Source organism: Syzygium oleosum, unplaced genomic scaffold (assembly GCF_021117445.2).
Source record: "Syzygium oleosum isolate NSW1041296 unplaced genomic scaffold, Sole_v2.1 Sole_v2.18, whole genome shotgun sequence".
Taxonomy (NCBI): domain Eukaryota; kingdom Viridiplantae; phylum Streptophyta; class Magnoliopsida; order Myrtales; family Myrtaceae; genus Syzygium; species Syzygium oleosum.
Genome location: NW_026607502.1, coordinates 3,077,896 through 3,087,708, shown reverse-complemented (window position 1 = coordinate 3,087,708; position 9,813 = coordinate 3,077,896).

Sequence of the window (9,813 nt, the reverse complement as noted above, 5' to 3'; positions counted from 1 at the left end):
CATGTCTTATCTTTCTTTTGAAATGTGCGTTCAAATGTAGCTGCAAATGTCGGTTCCGTCCCCAATTCATGTGCCTACAAAATGTAAACATGAGTAATTGAATTAAATTAACTTATAACTCATTTAACAGACTTACCATTCATTTGCGATGCTCCGCAATGTTGATAGAGCCCCCAGCATATGTGGCTGACCCATCACTAGAACTAGAAGATCGATTCTTCTTATTCTGCTCACAGAGTTGCCGACTCTGTTCAGATGCCCAAAATGTGTTAATTGCCTCCCAATTGTCAGCTGTAAAGAAAGACGGCTTCGCTTGCTTGCTCTTCGCTCTATTCATGACATTTCGCATAAAATCACTTATTTTCTTATCGAAAATTCTTCTCACTTCATTGTCTTCCGCTTCCTTCCACTTGAACTTCCGCTGCAATGAATAAAAACACAAATTGAAAATTATTATGATGATTACATATCCATAACCATGCACCAGACAAATATAGACAGATTTTGTAAAGTTCATGTCGGGGAAAATATCTGGTCCTTTAGGTATCGAAAACTACAGAGTTGTTCTGTTCCCTTTACATCATTCTTGACCATCAATATACTACACCATACTTAATTGGTGAGAAAATAAAATATGTGAAACTTACCTTGAACTCATTCCACCACATTTCTTTCACTTCTTGTGGAACATTTCTGTAAGTAATATACTCTCCCATCCAAAAGTTTCTTACTATTTTGTTCAATTCCTTCACAACAAACGGAGCATCCGTGAATCTGCATTCATATGAATATTGTGCAACATGGACAATTCAATTGACATCAATATCTAAAGCCCTAAATATTACATATACTAAAATAAAAATGAAGTACTTACGAATCTCCAAATGGGCATATGAAGAATCGGTTATCTTCTTGACCTATGTTTCCGTCAATATTCGATTGTTCCGCCGAATAATGGGGTGGAACGGAAGGAGAGGGAGCTAAAGGAGATTGAACTGGAGAACGTTCAGTTCGCATGTGGCCAAGTCCCGTAACATGTTGTTGAGTGTTGGAGGAAGGGCCAACGTGTCCATATTGTGACGGACCATACTGTGGTTGAGGGTTAGATGCCGGGACAGGGGAAGAGGAAAGGGACGGGGACGAGGACGAGGAAGAGCCTTGTCTTCTAGGCATGTGACCTCCACGTTTAAACTGACAAGTAGGAAGGTTATGCGAATATGTAAAGAACTATTGACACGTATTACGAACACATAATGATGTACATGACGAAGCTTACCATTTTGATGGAAAGACTGAGAAAATGTTTCCTTGAAATGAGCCAATGTCGAGTGTTTATGACGTGCAATTTTCTACAAACAAATATACAATGATTCCCATTCATTTTGATATGAAACATCAATGTATGAGCACGATTTGGGTGGCTACAGGTATTAAACATCACTATATGAATCGCATTCATTTTGATTAAATTTTTTTTGACAACGTACAAAAATTTAAATTTCACTGAAAGTGGGTGACCACAGGTATTCTGAATAATTCTGTACAGTTTTGTAAGAAAAAAATTATTATTATTGCAAAAAAAAATTTTGGGCCCTAAAAAAAAATTTCACTAAAAGTTAGTGGCCACAGATATTCTAAGACATTTTGTAAAGTTTTGAAATTTTAAAATTTTAAGCATTTTTAAATTATTATTTTTTAATATAAATTTTTTTCGTGAAATAAAAAAATTTGTCCATACTAAAATTGGGTGGCCACAGGTAGTCGAAGCTATTAGGTAAAGTTTCCAAAATTTTTGTCATTATTTATTTTAATAATTTTTAGGGCACGTTAAAAAAATTAAATATAACTAAAAGTGGGTGGCCACAGGTATTATAAGTCATTCCGTGAAGTTTTGAAAATTTTTAAATTCTAATTTTTTTTTTGCCATCTAAAGAAATTTACATTTCACTGCAAGTTGATGGCCAAATGTTTTCTAGGCAATTCTGTGCAGTATTGAAATTTTATATTTTTTTAATTTTTTTTTCACCCAAAAAAAATAAAAAATTTCCCTCACAATGGGTGACCACATTTATGTTAAGCCATTTTATAAGGTTATGGAAATTTTTAATTTTTTAATATTTTTTTCCCCGGAACGTTAAAAAATCTAAATTTCATTGAAAATGGGTGGTCACTATTAATTTTTGCCATTTTGTGATATTCTGAAATTTTTGTTTTTCAAAAAGTTTAAAAAACTTTTACGGTTAAATTTCATATTTGTTGCCAACATATACCATTGTTTTAATTTTCCGTAATTTTCCTTGATTTTTTATAGAATTGTTCAATTTTCAAGCATTTTCTGTGAAAACGCTTAATCAATCAACTTATCGTCATTTAACGCTCAATCATCCACATAATAGACAAATTAACCAGTCGACCATCGATCAAAGCTACATGCAATCCTGAAATCGACCAGTAACTTAGCCAACGAAAAGTGATCCTAAATAATCCTTAAACAAGTCCGACTAATTACCTAATTATACTAACTAGGGTTTAGAGAGTTGCTTACTTGGTTCAAGGACAATAAAAATCGGCCGATAGAACAGTGGCGATCCCGGCGCAAGCGTGAGCTCAAATGGTGACTAGTCGGCCAGGTGCTCGGCCACGACCGGGAGAATAACGGCGGAGCTCGGCGGCGACGGCGTCAGGGGCGGCGACGGTGTCGGCGGCGGCAACGGCGTGGGGGCGGCGACGGCGTCGGCGACGGGCCGACCGGCCACAGCCTCGCCGGCGACCGGGAGGTGGGTGGCGGGATGGTCGGAGGTGGCACGGCGGCGCCGGCGGCCCGGCGGTGCGACAAGGACGACGGCGCTGGGCGGCGGCCGGGCCGGCCTCGGGCGCGCGGCGACGGCGGCGAGGCCGGGCGGCGACGGCGGCCGGGCACTGGGGGGACACGACCGGCAGGGGGCGGGCGACGGGCCGGCGGGGGCGGCGAGACGGGGCGGGCGACGAGGCGGGGGTGAGGGCGCGACGAGGCGGGGGCGATCGGCGAGGCGGGGACGAGGCGCAACCGGGCGGGGGCAAAGGGACGGGCGGGGGTGGCGCCGGCGGCTTGGGGACGACCGGCGACGGCGGGGGCCTGCGGCCGACCGGGCGACGAGCGGCGACGGCGAAGGGCGACGGCGACGGCGGGGGACGCGCGACGGGCGGGGGCGGCGTCGGGGAAAGGGGAGGGGTAATAACATGTAAATTTGCGACGGAACGCTGACGTCCGTCGCAAATTTTCCACCGACAAAAATTCGCGACGGAAAAATTAATCCGTCGCAAATTTGAACGGCAAAATTTCCCTCGCAAAATTTGCGACGGACAACCACAGTCCTTCGCAAATTTTGCGACGGACAGCTTAGTCCGTCGCAAATTTGCGACGGATTAATTTTTCCGTCGCAAAAATAAACGACAAAATTTTGACGGCAAATTTGCGACGGACAGATTAGTCCGTCGCAAATTTTGCGACGGAAATGGATTTTTTTTTTTTACGCCGAAAATTTCGAGCGGTAAAAATCTTATCGCAAAATCAACTTTCCGTCGCAAATTTGCAACGGACTTTCTATATCGGTCGCAAATTTTGCGATCGACAAAAAATTTCCAGCAGAAATAAAAATTCGTCGCAAATTTGCGACGTAAAAAAAATTCCGTTGCAAATTTGCGACGGATTAAATTATCCTTATACAATTTTGAACGGTACAAATTCTCTCGCAAAATTTGCGACGGACAGCTTGAGTCCGGCGCAAATATGCACATACTACATGAACGTTGTAAATTTGTGAATTTTTTTTTTCGGTCAAAAATTTAGCATCTCATTTATTTGGGTCCTAAATTTGCTACATCTTTTTTTCAATCCAAAATTTAGGCATCTCAAATGTTGCAATAGAAATTAGAATATCGGAAATGTTAGGGCACGTTAATAATATTAGACTTGTCGGCATTTAGGGACAAAATTTCGGACGCTCAATTAAAATAAAAAGAATAATCGACAATAACAATAATAAAAAAGCACAATAACAATAATAACAAGAACAATAATGATAACAACCAAAATAGCACCTGTAGCATTAATAATTACACATCTGTAGTGTTTTGTGATAAAAATTTTAATCTTCGTCTTCGTCTTCGTCTTCGTCCTCGTCCTTGTCCTCGTCCTCGTCATCTGTCTGAAAATCAGATTCTGAACATTCTTGTACATTTAACTCGCAAATTTCAGTTGGCTCCACATCTATCATTGCTCCACACGGATCTCGTAAAGTTGGTATGTTATATTCCTCAATTTCAACCGTGTTAGACACTTCCTCCTGTTGGTAGGCTCTATCCTTCCAGTGTTCCTCGATTTTCCTCCGTGCTTTGATTTTACATACAGCCCACCAATCAGCTTTGTCACGTTTCAAACTAGGATATGATGCATAACATACTTGAATTGCTTGTTGTGCCAAGACAAATGGTTCATACTTCATATACCTTTTCTTGTGATTTATTTCAACCAAATTGAACTTCGTATGCACTTTCATTCCTTTGACGGGGTCGAACCACGTGCACTTAAATAACACAACCCGCATCATTAATGGTCCAGGGTACTCTATTTCTATGATTTCATCCAACAAGCCATAAAAATCATTTTTCGAACTGTCACCATTGGATGACCGAACAGACACACCACTATTCATTGTGGATTTTCCCATTCCATATTCTTGAGTATGAAAATTATATCCATTTATAAAATATGCTGGCCAACTTCGAACTCTTAACTGTGGACCCCATGACAGATAATGTAGCAATCCTTGCCCTCCAATTTCATCATAGTTACTGTGAACCTAAGGTTACACATGCAAAGTTAATAATATATATTTAACTAAATGATGTATATAATTTTAATAACTTGGTTTTGATCCATAGGCAATTTACATATGTCTTGAACCATGCTGCAAATTGTTCATCGCACAAACAGTCAAACTCATTTAGTTGTAGTCCAAACATTGAAGTTTGGAAAATCCTAATATTAAAAACCATATCATTATTAGCAAATATTTGACACGCAAAACATATATTTACAAATTTACACTTACTTGAAGTATGGCTCGACTTCTGGACAGTTCAGTAAAATATAAGTATGGGCTGCATGAAGTTCTTCACATGATAAGTAACGAAACTGACATGCGCCGCTTGGTCGACCCAGATAATTGAAAATAGAGAATGCTGTGCAATTGGGATCAATGGGGCCCTCATCATTTCTGCCTGCTCTCCGCCTCTTGCATTGAACGTGCGGCTCAAAATAGTATGATGCAAATGTCGTCACTTCTTCCACAATATATGCATTACAAATTGAAGCTTCAACATGTGCCTTATTCTTCACTTTTTTCTTCAAATGATATAAGAATCTAGTTGAAATAGAAAGAAGCTTATCGGGACATATTATATGATAAACTCATTTGAACTGTATTTTAAAGAAAACATTACCTCTCAAATGGATACATCCATCGAAATTGGATGGGACCTGCAACTTTGGCCTCATAAGGCAAGTGAACTAAGAAATGCTCAATCGAATCAAAAAACGCTGGAGGAAATATCCTTTCTAAGTTGCAAAGAATAATTGGAATATCTCTCTCTAGTTTTTCCATGTGCGATACTTTTAACACAGTCGAGCAAATATCATGGAGGAAATTGCTTAATTCTGTAATGGCGCCCCATACAAAGTTCGGTAAAACTTCCTTCAAAGCTATTGGAATTAGTCTTTCCATCAGGATGTGACAATCATGACTCTTCAAACCTGTCAACTTGCATTCCTTCAAATCAACACATCTCCCGAGGTTCGAAGCATATCCATCAGGAAACCGCACAGATTTCAACCATTGACAAACAACTCGCCTCTGCTCCTTATCCAATGTATAAACTGCTTTCGGTTTTGGTCCCCTGCTGCTTGCATCCACAGCTAGTATTGGTCGATCGCAAATATCTCTCATATCTTTTCTTGCGTTCAAGTTGTCTTTTGTTTTTCCGGCGACATCCATCACAGTATTTATGACATTGTCGAAAACATTCTTTTCTATGTGCATGACGTCAAGATTATGATGAATAAGATGAGCCTTCCAATATGGTAGATCCCAAAATATACTGCGTTTTGTCCACTTATGTGTACTTCCGTACTCAAAAGTCGTGCCGTGCGGGTTTTCAACAACAGTTGGAAAGTCCTGCACACGCTCCCAAATTTGATCGCCAGTCAACCTCAATGGTGGACGCGTTCTTTCAGTCCTATTCTTGCTAAACTCTTTCTTATTCCTTCTTAAAGGATGACTTGGCGGTAAAAATTGTCTGTGACAGTCAAAATAGCTAGGCTTCTTTCCATGTTTTAATCTAAATGACTTTGTCCTCTCCAAACATATCGGACATCCTAAGATCCCAGCTGTACTCCATCCAGATAACATTCCGTAAGCTGGAAAGTCATTTATCGTCCAAAGAAGGGCAGCCTTCATAACAAATGTTTGATCGGTAGAAACGTCATACGTAGGGACACCTTCAACCCATAGCCGTTGTAACTCCTCAATCAATGGTTGAAAAAAAACATCTATTAACTTTTTCGGATTTTGCGGCCCTGTCACGATCAATGTCAAAAACATATAAGGTGTCTTCATGCACATACCAGGTGGAAGATTGTACGGCGTTAAGATAACTGGCCAGCATGAATAACTTTTTCCTGTTCTCCCAAATGGAGCAAATCCATCGGCACAGAGACCTAACCTGATGTTCCGAGGCTCCATTGCAAACTCAGGGTATGTTCTATCAAAATGTTGCCATGCCTATGCATCTGAAGGATGACACATTAGACCCTCTTCTGTTTCATGATTTGCATGCCAAGTCATGTGTTCAGCAGTGGCTTTAGACGCATAAAGCCTTTGCAATCTGGGGATTAAGGGCAGATAAAATATTTGCTTGCATGGTTTACGTTTCTGATTACGACCCGGCCTCCTGTTAATCTTGTACCTAGGTTGGCTACAGAATTTGCAAGATTCTGCATTTTCATCATCTCTCTAATATATCATACAACCCCTACTACATACATCAATCCTTACAACCGGAAGACCTAAGTTATCCACTAGCTTTTTCATATCATAAAAATCACTTGGCATGTTGTTATCACGAGGCAATGATTCCCGCATTACTTCAACAAAAAAGTTGAAGCAATCCGCAGACACATTATGCTCTGCCTTGATATTTAATAGTCGGGCTGTCACCGATAACTTAGTGTGGTCCTCACAACCTGTCCATAGAGGTTCATCTGCTGCTTTCAAGACATCCCAGAACTGATTAGATTGAAAAGTTTCATTATACACATTCTCCTCAAAACCCGTTACTCCTATATCTTCCAATTGTAAAGCATGACTAGTACCCACTTGTTCACGTGTAGGAGTAAAACTAGTACTTGCATGATTTGCTTCTATGACAAAATTATAACTAGCTGCATCAATCACCATCCTCTCGTATGGGTTCAATTGCTCATAATAGCCATATTCTTCCCTAACTGAAAATTGGTCACTTCTTCCATATCCTTCATCAGATATAAATAGTTCACCATGGGAAGTCCAATTATAATAGTTCGGAGTAAACCCAAATCTAATAAGGTGTTTTCTAACTTGATCACACACAAGAAATTTACCATTACCGCACTTTTTACACGGACACCTTAACTTATTTCCATCCATAAACTCATATTTACTACTAGCAAAGTCTAAAAATAGTTCCAACCCAGTACGAAACTCATCTGTCAATCCTTGACGTCTAGGTAAGTTCTTATTATACATCGAAGCCCTTTCTTTTTGCATTGTGTCTGTATTAAAATAAAAAATTCTGGTAAAATATTTAAAATATCATATCTATTGTTCTTAATTAAAACCATAAAATTTTGGAAATTATAATTTTTGTTATTCACGCAACAATTAATATCAAATTACAAAAATAGAAAAAACTACAATGTAAAGAAGACTTACCAGGTGCTATTTGACTGAAATATTTGTAGGAGAAAGTGATCAATTTGATGAGAATTGCAACGTCCACTTGTATTGCGAGACCTTCAATTAGGCACATACCCAAAAAAGAATAATCACTTAAGAATCATTTTTTAATAATTTTTAATGTGCGATGGAAACGGAATGTATCCGTCGCAAATTTTGCGACGGTTTTATTTTCCGTCGGAAATTTGCGACGGATACTCAACTCCGTTGCAAATTTTGCGACGGAATTTTCATTTATTCGTCGGAAATTTGCGACGGAATCAGGTTTCCGTCGCAAATTTGCGACGGATACTAGGTGCCGTCGCAAATTTGCGACGGATAATACGTTCCGTCGCAAATTCGCGACGGAAGACTTGCGACAGAAATAGTCTTCCGTCGCAAATTTGCGACGGATACTCAAATCCGTCGCAAATTTTGCGACGGAATTTTCATTTATTCGTCGTAAATTTGCGACGGAATCAGGTATCCGTCGCAAATTTGCGACGGCACATAGTATCCGTCGCAAATTTGCAACAGAATTTTCATTTATTCGTCCCAAATTTGCGTCGGAAACTATTTCCGTCGCAAAACGGCGTGGCCGTTCGGCTACATCCAAAGGCCGGCGAGGTGTCGCCGGTCGTTAAACCGGTGATGCAGATACAAAAAAAAAAACAAACATAAACATATATTAAAAAAACGGAAATTACAATGCAACGACGAATAGTCACGAAGCTAGCTATGACAATTACCGGTACAAAAGCTTCACCGAGATTAATATGTACGTGCGCGGATTTTGCTGATTTCAGACAAACGAAAGAGGGAGAAAAACGAGAGAGAGCGAGAGAGAGAGATAGGGTTAGAAAATCACGGGCTGATAAACTACGAATTTGCGACGGATGCAGTTTTCGTCGCAAATTTGCGACGGACTTACAATGCTGTCGCAAATTTGCGACGGTTTTATTTTCCGTCGGAAATTAGCGACGAACGTTTTTCCGTCGCAAATTTGCAACGGAATTTGCGACGGAAATAAACCGTCGCAAATTTGCGACAGAAAATACAATCCGTCGCAAATTTGCGACGGCAAAACGTTCGTCGCAAATTTCGTGTTTTTTTGTAGTGAATGTGACTATCACAAAACCGAATGTTATCTCAACCCCGATCTTGACACCTAAAATTTTTCGCTCCAAAGGTAAAATTCACATTTCATGAATATTAGGGATTGTATCCATCAATAACATTGTGATTCAACTCCTATCACACGAAAAATAAATTTACACTGCATAATTCCGCGTTAATATATCTAACTGCATTTTCTCACATTTAGCAATTACAAACGTCGTAGATTTATTATCATTGGTCCAACATATAGAATGACTGTCGATAAAGTGATCAGAGCTCCTCAATCTTTCAATATCTATTGAAATTGGACGGTTTTTTTTTTACGTCGGATCATATCCTGGGCCATGATTACGCTAACCAAGGCCTAACTAAGGCCCATTTTAAGGACCTAAAAGGCCAGGCACGGCCATGGGCTGTCCATGTGCGAGTTCACTTTTTGTGGCCAGTGCGTGGCTAGTTTGATGCTCATCCATTGTTGGAACAAGCGGTAATTTTGATGAGCTTTTCAAGACAGCTGATTCTTCAACACTATCAAAAGGGTCGAGTATCTGACATTCGGAGGTTCACTTTTCATGGCCAGCTCGTGAGTTATTCGGCGGTCCAACAATCACGAAATTCCTCTGTTCTAGTTCTTTTGTCTTTCGAATTTGTTCGTGTGAACCTACTGATGATCTCTTGTTGT